This window comes from Mauremys reevesii, linkage group 11 (assembly GCF_016161935.1).
Source record: "Mauremys reevesii isolate NIE-2019 linkage group 11, ASM1616193v1, whole genome shotgun sequence".
Taxonomy (NCBI): Eukaryota; Metazoa; Chordata; order Testudines; family Geoemydidae; genus Mauremys; species Mauremys reevesii.
The window spans coordinates 17197996-17211276 of NC_052633.1; the positions used below are offsets into that span (position 1 = coordinate 17197996).

The window sequence follows — 13281 nt, forward strand, 5'->3', positions numbered from 1 at the left end:
GTGGGGGAGAGAGAGAGATGCGCATTGCCCGTTTAAGTACGCTGACACCACTCTAAGTACATTGCCTTTTTAAGTAGATCAGGAAGCTGAGACAGCAGATGTGGCCAGCAAGCTCCCTCAGTCCTGAGCCCTGTCGGGTGTCCCCCACCTTGTATGGAGAAGGGGGGCAGGAGCAGGGGGAACACCCTGACATTAACCCCCTCCCTTTCACCCCCGCACAGCAAGTAGGAGGCTCCCAGGAGCAGCTCCAAGGCAGAGGGCAGGAGGAGCACATGGCAGTCGGGGGAGGGACAGCTGAACTGCCGGAAATTTATAGCCTGCTGGGCGGCTGCCGCACAGGGAACTTAGGGGAGCGGGGAGCTGATGGGGGGCTGTCAGTCCACCCTGGTTCCAAGCCCCCACCAGCTAGCTGCAACAGGCTGCTCTTCCTGCAAGCAGTGGACAAAGCAGGCAGCTGCCAAACAACATTATAGGGGGGGCATTGAGCAACTTTAAATGAGCATGTTCCCTAATTGATCAGCAATGAAACAACGTTACCTGGGATGACTTTAAGTGAAGAGTTACTGTATATCACACTATACAGTATGTTTCATTTAGCATACTGCTGTTGGACCTGCCAGGATACTTTGTGGGTTCAACTTTTTCTTAGATTTCCTGGACTCTTCACAGCTCTCTTCCCCTGTTCTATTCCCTCGGTGCCCTGCTGCCCCCAGCAGCAGTTGTGGCCCACTGGTCACATTCAATTCATCTCTCGCTTTCTGTTCTAAAAATTAAATGGAGAGTAAAAGAGGACCACACACTGCTGCTGAAAGGGCAAACAGTCACGTTGGGTAGGTAGTTTTAAAGTCATCTCCCATTTTATACAAAACTAACTGCAAGCACCTAGCATTGTACAACCTAGGGAAAGACAATGGTGGACCATTAAATTAATAGAAAGACATCAGAACTGAAAAGAAAAGCCCAGTGGAAAACTAAGGAAGGAGGGAGTTTGCCCTAGTGCAGGAGTCGGCAACCTTTCAGAAGTGCTGTGCCGAGTCTTCATTTATTCACTCTAATTTAAGGTCTCGCGTGCCAGTAATACATTTTAACATTTTTAGAAGGTCTCTTTCTACAAGTCTATAATATATAATTAAACTATTGTTGTATGTAAAGTAAATAAGGTTTTTTAAATGTTTAAGAAGCTTCATTTAAAATTAAATTAAAATGCAGAGCCCCCCAGACTGGTGGCCAGGACCTGGGCAGTGTGAGTGCCACTGGAAATCAGCTCATGTGCCACCTTTGGCACGCATGCCATAGGTTGCCTACCCCTTCTCTAGTGTAACCATGAATTACCATAGTTTAAGGGGCGAGGGAGAGACTTGTAAACATTGTTTAAAAAGGAAGAGGGTTTGAAGTGAAGGCTATCCAGAAACTGAGGGCCAGCATCACAGGATAGGTCTACACTGTAATTAAAAACATGCAGCTGGCCCGTGCTGGCTGACTTGGGCTGCAGGAATGTTTAATTGTTGTGTAGATATACCCTATGATGCTGGTCCTCATTTTCTGGATAGCTTTCACTTCAAATCCCTTCCCTTTTTTAAGGGGTGACAAACCAGAGGAGTACAGTCCAAGTGTCTGGTAGTTAAGAACTTGGGGAGATGGATTTGGGGCAACTTGGGATCAGAGGAGGTTGTTGAGGTCACCCTGAAAGGAGTAACTAGGCTGGTGGAAGTTGGGGTTGAGACCTTTATGTTTGTAGGCTGACTACTGGTGTCAGAGCTCTGAGCCATAGCATCATAGAATTAAGACACCCAGCATTACAAGGCACGTGGTGACAGAATCTTACTGGTCTGGGTGATCCCCAAAATGTCACAAGTGCCATTTCCCTCCTTCCAACCAGATAGCTGGATTGCGTTGCATTTTTCAGAAAAGCCAAATTGAGAGCAAACAGTTCATTAAAAAAAAAGTCACATAAACCTATTTCTTGAATGGATTAACATTTAAATAACGCTCATGATGCAGTAGACTGTGTCATACACAATAGCAGATGGCGCCATTTATCCAAATCCCGCAGTGTTTGACTACACTGAAAGTAAGAGGTATGTCTATCTCCACCCTTCTATAAATCATAATTTCATTCCCTTTACAGATTGTTTGTTCGGGGTGGGAGAGGGCGCAACAAAGCATATAAAAACAGTATATATAAAAGGAAGAAAAGGATAATATATTGTGCAATAAATCTATAGGACACATTTAATATATTAAGAAGACACAGAGCCAGATTTCAACGGCTGTAAATTAGCATAGCTTCACTGAAGACAGCAGCTGAGTATCTGGACCATAAACTGTAGGTTCTATACGGTTCCTTTTAAGTGCCTCTCACCTCTCCCACTGCTGTCCAGCATTCCCAGAATAAACTACCAATATGATGAACCTTTGCTAAGATAAATATAGCTTCAAAGGGGCAGCACAAAATTAACCTGTTTCTTTGTACTTGTTCTATGACTCCAGCAGTCAGAAAACCTTCAAGCTAAGTTTATATCAGAGAGAAGTTTTGCTTTCAAGCTCTCAGCACATATTTCACCCAAAAGTCTTTAACATCCCAAAATAGGCATATTTTATTTTGGTGCATGACTTGCTCCTTTGGTAATAATAAAGATGTTTTTGCTTTTCTTTTTGATCTTCCTTCTTTATTTCTGGTAGTTCCCTCCTCCTAGCCTGAGTCTGTGTGTTGCATGCAATTCCAGGAATATATGGATTTTCTCACCTTTGTTCTCACCTTCCTTAATAGTCTTTCCCTGTCCCAGGAGTTATTTTCTTATAACTGTTTATTTAGAAAGTTAAGCAATTTTGCAAATCATTACCACACAAATTGTTGAGTAGTAGCAGTAGTGTTATTATTTACTTGCTTTAGCACATGGAATGCCCAAAAAGTGCCCCATCATGCTAAGCAGAAGGTCCCTGCTGTAAAAAGCTCACAATCTAAGCATATGATGATACCCAATGGATGGAAAAGAAAAAAAAAAACACCAGGTGGGATGACAGGAAATCTGAAAGCATCAGAGGTAATGTCCCACTCTTGGGATTTCTCCCTTATCTAGGTCTACAGTAAAATTTATAATAGTTTTCTGTATAAATTGGGTCTTCCTTGACATTCATTTTACCAAAATATTTCCCCCCAAATCCACTTGGCCAAGCAGTTCCTTGCCATCAAGCACTCCCAGAATCCTTATGCCAGATTCTCAACTCACATTAGTCCAATTATCTGGTCCTCCAATGTGTTTATGTCAATGTAGATATATTTAAAAAAAAGTCTAAAATCTAATTTCTATCATATATCATGAAAATATACCCGCCAAGCAATGGTGAACGCTGGAAATACCTCTCCCTATACAACTGTCAATTCTTATACATCCCATCAGGGCCGCCCAGAGGGGAGGGCAAGTGGGGCAATTTGCCTCAGGCCCCGCAGGGGTCCCACGAGCCCTGGCCTGGCAGCGGTCCAGGTCTTCGACAGCGGGGGGCCCTTCAGTGCTGCCGAAGACGCGGAGCGACTGAAGGGACCCCCGCTGCCGAAATGCCACCGAAGACCCGGACCGCTGCCCGGTGAGTACAAGCACCGCAGCTCCCCCACTTTGCGCCCCAGGCCCCCTGAATCCTCTGGGCAGCCCTACATCCCATCCTCCAAAAAAGCCAGGAGGATAAAGATAGGCATTTTCAATAACAAGCCCAGAATCTCCTCACACAGATTACAGCTTCCTGTCAAAGCAGGTGGTTTCAGATTTACCAACTGCAAACTTTAACATCAGGCAATAATTCTAAGCCAAGCTGCACAGTGGCTCATTTCCTTGTGCTATAGAGCCCTGGATTGGCTCCAGATGGAAGCAGAGTGGGTTGCTCCTTTACCCTTTCCCAATGTACTGCACCCAGACTACTACCAATTCCCTGAAGAGCAATTACCAATTAGTGTGGCAGCCAGAAATACCTGGCGTACTATGTCTAGTAAATTTAAAAATCACCCCTTCTACATGCCAAGGCCTCTATCTGCAGTAACTCAAATGCTGTACAGCAGGCAACGCCATCATTTGGCTGGATTGGATTAAGAACGAGATTTTGACCAACAGCCAATTTACTGAAAATGGTATCTTCTTCCTTTTTACAGTATTAAAAGAAAGGTTCAATCTGGAAACTAAGAAAGAATGGCAATATATCCAATTTAGAAATGCCATCTTTCACGAGTTTAGCCCTGATACATCCAACCCAATCCATATTTCATTTATTCAAATATTACCCAGATTACCAAGACCTACGGCAACATTATATGCACCCAAGGCCAGCAAATCTGAATTAAACACGGATTTCTTAATAAAGAAATGGAGGAGGAACTGAGACAATTATTCTCTGCTAACCAATGGAAACAAATTTTGGCCAATGTTCTGAACTGCTTCTTGGACCACCAGTTAAGGTTAATCCATTCGAAAATCATATGGAGGATGCATTAGACTCCCCTGCTGATTGTTCAAAACAGGTGCCATTAAGTCAGACAAATGTTGGTGCTGTGATTTGGTACGCACTAATTTAAAAATGCTCCTACATGCATATGTTTTGGGCAGAACTTGATTACAGAGTCACAATTTTATTCTATAGGAAAAAATTGTTAAGATAAATATGTAATTTTAAACCCAATGGATGTTAATTGGAACCTGGATAAATATAAAAAACTGGCTCAGCAGAACACTAATAATTGCTGAAAAACTAGTGCTATAAATATGGAAATCCAAAAAGCAACCAACAATTAGAGATTGGAGAATAAACATCATAAGCTTGGCCACCATGGAAAGATTTATATCCCATATCAGAAATACCCAAGAAAAATTCTCAGAGATATGGTATTATGATAAACTCAGGACAGACAGCTGCAAGGGAGGGGTAGAAATCAGTCTCAGAGGGTTAAAAGGCCCTCCTCCCCATCAACTGGGGGGTAACTACAGGTCAATCAGGTTCAGCTGAGAAGGGGTTACCAAGGTATCAATTAGAATCAGCTGAGAGGGAGCTACCTGAGGTTAATTAGGATCAGCTGATTCCAACTAAGGCCTGAGACCTTTTTAAACCCTCCCCTGGGAGGAAGGAGGAGGGGAGAGGAACGAGGAGCCAGGAGCCGGAGCCGGAGCCGGAGCCTTGCTGCCAGGAGGTTAGGAGCAGCAAGACAGTGAGCCTCACCAGGAGGAGAGGCAGTATTCTCTCCCACAAGGGAGAAAAATACTCTAAAAAAGACTGGTGGAGATACTGGGAACAGACTTCCCCTGTGTCCCAAGGGGGACCGCATTACCCAAGCCTGTCTCACCAGGGCTAAAAGCAGCAACAGCTGGGAAGACCGAGAAGGTGCCTTGCCACAGTATGCTTTTCAGGAAGCATCTGAATGATCCGATTAAATGTAGGGGCCTGCCCTTGCCTCTGCCTCTTCTCTGCCCACTTCCTTCCCTCCTTTTCTGTTTCCCCCTCCTCTGAAATTTGCTTCTGTTCTTTATCATATTCTAATTTCTTTCCCGCCCACCCCAATGTCTCTGTACATAAAATAAGGATAAGGCAGAGTAAGATTTTAAACTAATTTGATTTTTATAAACAAATTTCATTTGTTTGTAAACTGTGTAATACAAATAATTGATTATATATAATATAAATGGTTAAAATATAAATAAAATGTTACAAGTAGGTTAGGTAGCAAATGTTATGTATAATGTGTTATGGGTTTCTGTCTTTATGTAAACATAGTTATTAAAGAGTAAATAGGAAAACAATAGGCTTTGGAGTATGCCCTAAAGGTCAATAGACTCGGGCTATTTAAGACCAATGGGAAAAGCGACCATCTCAAGGGTCTTTTGAGCTCCTGAGGTGTGCCACAAAAGTGCTCCCACTGATTTCAGCTGTAGTTGTATCATGCAGAGAGAAGCAGTTTCTCAAGCAGGCAGGTCCTAAGCCACTTATGACTGTATAGCTCAAAACCTACACTTCAAAAAGCGTTTTTTGATGGGAACACCCAGTCAAAAAGGGACCCTGGTGGCTCTAGTCAGAATCTCTGACTGAGCCGTTAAAAGTCCGGTCGATGGCCCAGCAGGGCTATAGCAGGCTCTTTGCCTGCCGTGGCTCTGTGCAGCTCCCGTAAGCAGCAGCATGTTCCCCCGCCTCCAGCTCCTAGGCATAGGGGCATCCAAGGGGCACCACACACTGCCCCCACTCAAAGTGCCAGCTCCGCAGCTCCCATTGGCTAGGAACCGCAGCCAATGGGAGCTGCGGGGGCAGTGTTGGTGAACAGGTAGGAGGCAGAGGGGGGACATGTCGCTGCTTCTGGGAGCTGCCTGAAGTAAACGCCGCCCAGCACCTGCACCCCTGACCCCCTCCCACACCCCAACCCCCTGCCCCAGCCTTGATCCCTCTCCTGCCCTCCAAACCCCTCGGTCCCAGCCAGGATCCCCTTCCTGCACCCCCAACCCCTCATCCCCAGCCCCACCACAGAGCCAACACCCCCAGCTGGAGCCCTCACCCCCTCCCGCATCCCAACCCCCTGAGCCAGCCTGGTGAAAATGAGCGAGGATGGGGAGAGTGAGTGACAGAAGGAGAGGGAATTGAGAGAAGAGGCAGGGCCACAGAGGAGGGAAGGGGTGTTCGGTTTAATATGAGTAGATAGTTGGCAACCCTCTATAATGAGCTTGTGGTGAGATGCCCCAATTAAAAAGATGGCAGCTGCATTCTGTACCAACTTCAGTCTCTGAACAGTTTTAAGGTGTAGCCCCATCCAGAACCCATTGAAATAGTCTAATCTTGGGCTAACAAAGGCATGGATCATGGTAGCAACATCTGCATCCAACAGAAGTATTGGCAGCCTCCCAAGCAGTTGCAAATGAATAGAAGCAGCTGCAAATATCTGATTCTCTAGCACTAGCTAGCAACATTCCTGGACCTCAGAAAGCAAACTCAATTTACAAAAGGCAGACACCCATCTTCAATGAAGGTGATATATATAATCCTCACCTTTTCTTCCAGTTGTTTCCCCCAACCTATCACCATTGCTTGTCTTATCTGGATTGAGGATGAGACAAAGTCTCCATAGTGAGAGATAGCTCTAGACATGGCTTCATTCTATGGTTGAAATCAAAGCATATAGATTCAAAACTATTGATAAGAATCTTGGCTATGGGTGCCAACCTTACCCAGTCAGGAAATGGTAGACCTATTCTATAAATTCAATGGTAGAGAAAAGATCCAATCATTCAACACAATCACATTCTTTTTCAATATCTGATGAAGAAAATGTTGTAAATGTATTGCCTGACTTGACCTGGAAGATTCTAGACTACATAAGAACAACCATACTGGATCAGACCAAAGGTCCATCTATCACAGTATCCTGTCTTCCAATACTCACCAATGCTAGGTGCCCCGGAGGGAATGAACAGAACAGGTAATCATCCCCTGTTGCCCATTCCCAGCTTCTGGCAAACAGAGGCTAGGGACACCATCCCTGCCCATCCTGGCTAATAGCCATTGATGGACCTATCCTCCATGAATTTATCTAGTTCTTTTTTGAACCCTGTTGTGGTCTTGGCCTTCACAACATCCTCTGGCAAAGAGTTCCACAATGTGTTGTGTAAAAAAATACTTCCTTTTGTTTGTTTTAAACCTGCTGCCTATTAATTTCATTTGGTGACCCCTAGTTCTTGTGTTATGAGAAGGAGTAAATAACACTTCCTTATTTACTTTCTCCACACCAATCATGATTTTATAAACCTCAACCACATCCCCCACTTAGTCATCTCTTTTGCAGCCTGAAAAGTCCCAGTCTTATTAATCTCTCCTCATAAGGAAGCCATTCCATACCCCTAACCCTTTTCTGAATCTTTTCCAATTCCAATATATCTTTTTCGAGATGGAGTGATCACATCTGCACCAGTATTCAAGATGTGGGCATACCATGGATTTATATAGAGACAATATGATATTTTGTCTTATTATCTATCCCTTTCTTAATGATTCCCAACATTCTGTTCACTTTTTTGACTGCTGCTGCACATTGAGTGGATGTTTTCAGAGAACTATCCTCATTGACTCCAAGATCTCTTTGAGTGGTAACAGCCAATTTAGACCCCATCATTTTATACGTATAGTTGGGATTATGTTTTCCAATGTGCATTACTTTGCATTTGTCAACATAGAATTGCATCTGCCATTTTGTTGCCAAGTCACCCAGTTTTGTGAGATCCTTCTGTAGTAATTCCAGAAAGGATGTCAAACTACAGTAGAACCTCCCTAGTTGACATTTACCTAACCCACACAAACCATAATTTGTATCCAAAAACTATAGCCTTTCCCTGTTCTCTGCAAAGATTTAACAGCAGATATAGGGCAGTACTGAGATTTCACATTACTGAAGTTTAATTACTTTCATAAAATATATTGTGGAACATTTATAGTATTCTATGAAGTATTAGCATGAATAATTTAAACTTTAACAAATCTTTGCAAAATACACCAGCACCATGATGCCTACTCCTAGCTTTTTTATTGTATATGGTATACATTACTCATTACTGTATATACAAAGAGAAAGCCCCCCCCAAACTCCAGATTTTGGACATCTACATAAACCTCAAAAATTGCTAAAAATAAGCTCCAGAAAATGGAATTATAAACCCAGAAAAACAGAAACTCTAACCACACACCAAGAGCATGACATTATTGCTAGCTGCCAGTGGAAACGGTAGCCTTATACAAGTTAACCCATTCATGAGTGTCATATACTCCCAAGTTGTGGCTCAGAATATGTGGACTAATTAGGAGTCATATAAATTTTCTTGACTCAGTGAAATCTTGGTGGGGAAGGGTGGGTGAATTAAGCAGGCTCAGAAAAATAGCAGAGCTCACCAATATTCAGCAGGGAGATAAATCATCTCTGCTACCAACAGAAAACAAGTCAGAGGCTTTTTTAAATTGCACTGAAACTACTATCCAGGTGAAATAGCATCACTATGATATCTCTGATAACAAGAAAGTGGTATTTTAAATAAATCACGGTAGGCTGTAATTTCAGAATAAACTCACTGCCTACTCGTGTAATGAATAAAGCATTCTATTAGGCATGGGCGAGTAATGGAGCATTCACATCCAGAGGATTTTATAAATTGGCTTTTAAAATTCTTTAGCAATATTTTAAATTACTGCATGTTGCCCATTGTGTAAAACAAAAAATACAGCCAGGCAGTGAAGTATTCACTTCAAGAGCAGAAATACCATATTACTGACTCCAAATACTCCAATTATTCGCCAGATTGTCATTTGCTAACAAGATGTACAACAGAAGCAGGAACAGGCTGCTCAGCTGGGCTATCTGGAACACTTTTGTCACTTTGTCTATCATGGCTATACTTAGCAAGTAAACACAGGCTGGCTGCAGAAAATGTGCTGTCCTTCTAGTAAGCAAATCCTTCTAACTGTAGCTGGGGAATCAAGCCTGCTATTTGACAGTTTATGTCTTGCATCTATGTAAGTTAAAATGTAAAAAGACAGAGGGAGAAAAAACTTCTTTAAATAAATGTATCAATTGATATTCCTTTGGCTTGAATCCCTCAAAACTAGATACGCCGAGATCTGAATATGAAGCAGGATATTTTTCAGTCAGAACAAACTAGAAGTATTAACATAGAAGCACAGTTGCTCATCCATGTGTGACAGAGCTTCCTCTCCAACTCTGTAGATCCCGCACTTCCGTTTAGCGATGGGCTGGGATATTCTTCTATTCCTTCAGGATTTTCCCCATACCCTTGGGTTTACTGTCCACACCCTCTTGGAGCAGGATTCCTCCCAGCCTCCCTGATGGGGGGAGGGGTAGGAGAGCTTCTCAGTCTCTGGTAGCCCATCCAGGCATGGGGGCAACAGACCAGCCACCAGGTTCAGTCTCTTCCCTCTGGTGGGGTCTCTTCCCTCAGACCTCTGGGGCCCAGAAAGGCCGTCCTCCCTGATGGGCAGGGATTCTTCAGATAGAAGGCCTTCATACACCAATTAAATGTCAGCTAGGTAGTGAGAACACTGCTGCTGTTGCTGATGTCACAGACTCGCTGATGCCATTGGCTTCCACCAATCGAGACCGCCTAGCAGCAATACAACATTGCAGACCTGGGAAATCAGAGGAGCAGGTTACACCTTGGGAAGTTAGCTGTGAGCCATCCCTTTGACTTGACTGGTGTTTGAATAGAGATGAAAGGCCTAATGCTAAAGTAACTGAAGTCAGAAAGATTTCCATTGACTCCAATGGGTTTTAGGTTAGAACATAAGAGAGGAAGAGGTGAAGGGTATTTATCACTTAGATACAAGCCATGTATTTTTATTAGAGCTGGTCAGAAAATAGGGTGTTCTGCAGAAAAATTTACAAAAATAAAAATAAAAAATCCCCAGCCACAGCCTCTGCCCTGACAGCAGGGAGGAAGGGGGCCAGCCACATGACCTTGGTGCTACCCAAGGATCTCCCTTACCTTTTTTTGGGTGGGTAAAGCAGATGTAGGGCAGCTTTGCACAAGTGGAGTATTGCAAAGCTGAGCTAACACAAGGGGTGATTCTGTTTGGATGCACAAGTAAAATATCAGCCAAATGGAAAGGCAAGCGTAACTGTATTGTTTGTGAGGTTTGCTATGGTGTTCATCACCATCCTGAGGATGCAACAGTTCTGCTGATATCATTGGCTTTTGCTAATCGCTGCGGTCTAGCAGCAGCAAAACATCCCAGACTCTGTGAACCACAGGAACAGGGATGTCTTGAGAGCCTCTCTGTTAGTTTCCCGTTAGCTGAGTTTGGATGATGTGTGGGAGAAGCATAAGTGAAGGGGATTTAACACATGGGAACATAATATCACAGATGTGATGGATCACAGGTGACAAAGTAATTTCAACAGTTCAGAAGTTTGGATGAATGTTTCTCTTCCCTTCTTGATAGATTTTTTTCTAGCTGGTATGTCATTTTGCTGGTTTTACAATTCCTATGAATTTCAATGACTAGTGGAAATAATAGTACATACAGTTAGTGATAAACACAGAAGACTCTTTCTGTTCATTCTCTGAATAGTTTGTTAGGCAGACAGAGGAGACTCATTATATACTGCGTACTGAGTGGGGTAACTCTCATCTGATGAGATGAAAGGTGAGGGGGCCACCTGACAGATCAGTCAGCTTAGCACTGGTGACACAAGCGGTGATGTGTCACAGCCAGATCTCCCACACATTTTAAAATTCATTTTCACATCATTCTGAAATATGACTGCATTTTTGTAGTGCAATTCTGAGATGTAGAAATTTGTGTTTATACAGGTATTTGAAGCCTAATTATTTCTTAATTGGGACCATGTAACAAAATGACCATGTCCACAGAGAGTTTGGGTTTGTTTGAACATTAGAAAAATGTGATCAGAGTCAATACCCTTACATTAATCTAATGGATAATACTCTTGTTTCAGGGAAAGTCTATAGTTGTAGCAGGGGAGCACATCCATAACAGTATCACAAGAACCGTACGTCTCTGTCAGGGAGTGTCATCCTGTATTATTTAGCCTGCAGCTCTATAATTGATGCACATGGAAAGGTTACAAGGACATCATTAAGCCAGCCAGATCAGCCAGTATAGTCCTGGAAGGCAACAGTCCTTGCAACTCGATCACACACTGAAATAACGTATAAAAATCATACAATAAGTTAGGTGCATTACTGGACTCGGGGTTTTCAAAAGCACTCCATTTCCTGATCCAATATCCTTCTCCATGAAGAGTGCCTTGTCAGAAGAACATCTCCAAAGAATGGTCAGTTGGAATTTAAAATGCGAAGATGCATTTTATGTGATAGAGACATATGAAGTATTGCGATTGTACGTATATATGCAGTTCAATTGATCTCATTTAGACTGTGTAAAGAAGTGACCATATTCATGGGAAGTGAGATGTAGATTAAATCATTGCTCTCCCATAAATGAAACTACTAGTTTCATGGACGATATTCCTACTTCTGGGAAGGTCCATGGTTCTAGCAGGGGAATGCAACCAGAAGAATATGCTAAGTACAGTACTCCTCTTTTGGGGAATGTTGTTCTCCAAGAGCCAGTTCACAGCTTTCAGTGTGGTGCATGTGTATAGGGAACAATCTAAACTGCTGATTCGGTTAATAGAACTCCAGTAACTGAAGTATTGATTTGTATCACAGCAAAATCACCCTCACATATTTACATTCATTTTAGTATAAAAAATGATGTGGCCATCTTTCTATACCAGTGGTTCTCAACCTCTGGCCCGCGGGCCACTTGCAGCCCAATCAGCACAGAGTTGAGACCCATGTGACATCCTCAGGGCCATACAGGTAGTATTGGATGTGACCCACAATGGTAAATAGGTTGAGAGCCACCGTTCTATACTATAATCATGGGATATGGAACATTATCTTTTATCAGGGCCGGCTCCAGACCCCAGCGTGCCAAGCGCGCGCTTGGGGCGGCATTTTGCCGGGAGGGCGGCAGGTGACTCCGGCGGACCTCCCGCAGGCATGACTGCGGAGGGTCCGCTGGTCCCGCGGCTCCGGTGGACCTCCCGCAGATGTGCCTGCGGAGGGACCGCTGGTCCCGTGGCTTTGGTGGAGCATCCGCAGGCACGCCTGCGGGAGGTCCACCAGAGCCGCAGGACCAGCGGACCCTCCGCAGGCATGTCTGCAAGAGGTCCCCCGGAGCCACGGGACCGGCGACCGGCAGAGCGCCCTGCACGGCGTGCTGCCCTGCTTGGGGCGGCGGAATTCCTAGAGCCACCCCTGTCTTTTATAGAGGTATTTGAGGTTCAATTAATTCCTAAATTAGACTATGTAATGATATGACCGTGCCCACAGAGAGTTTATGTCTGTTTGAAGATGACAAACATGAGATCACAGTCAATATCTTAACAATAGTCTCATGAACGATACTCCTCCCTTCGGAAAAGTCAATGGTTTTTGCAGAGGAGCACATCCATAACAATACCCCAAGAACTGTATTCCTCTTTTAGGGAATACTGCACAGCTTTCAGGGTGTTCCTCCAAGATCCAGATTGGATTTTTCAGTGAGCTACAGAGCGACAGATCATAGGGACATCATCTAAGCATCCAGATCATTATATATAATCTGGATAAGCCAAGTAACAATATTTATTGTAACCAGATTACCCTAAATGTTGGGATGGTTTGTCACTTTATTCCGGAGAGTGTCTTGTCTCTCCACTGGAGTGTCTTAAATTACATAGTTCCCTTTTTC

At 43.6% G+C, this 13281-nt stretch overlaps 1 protein-coding gene across 9 annotated transcripts in view; it reads left to right on the forward strand.

The window, feature by feature from the left end:
- GPR1 (G protein-coupled receptor 1) overlaps nucleotides 1-13281 on the forward strand; it is a 133815-nt gene that overhangs the window by 19830 nt on the left and 100704 nt on the right. The window contains exons 1-2 of one of the 9 annotated variants that reach the window (XR_005586053.1): nucleotides 10109-10188; nucleotides 11477-11815. The exons of 6 other annotated variants lie outside the window; for them this stretch is intronic. The gene's annotated coding sequence lies outside the window, so the exon portion shown is untranslated. Of the gene's footprint in view, nucleotides 1-10024; nucleotides 10323-11476; nucleotides 11816-13281 lie in introns of those variants that run through there. 2 more of the 9 variants (XR_005586056.1, XR_005586060.1) reach the window with 2 other exon arrangements.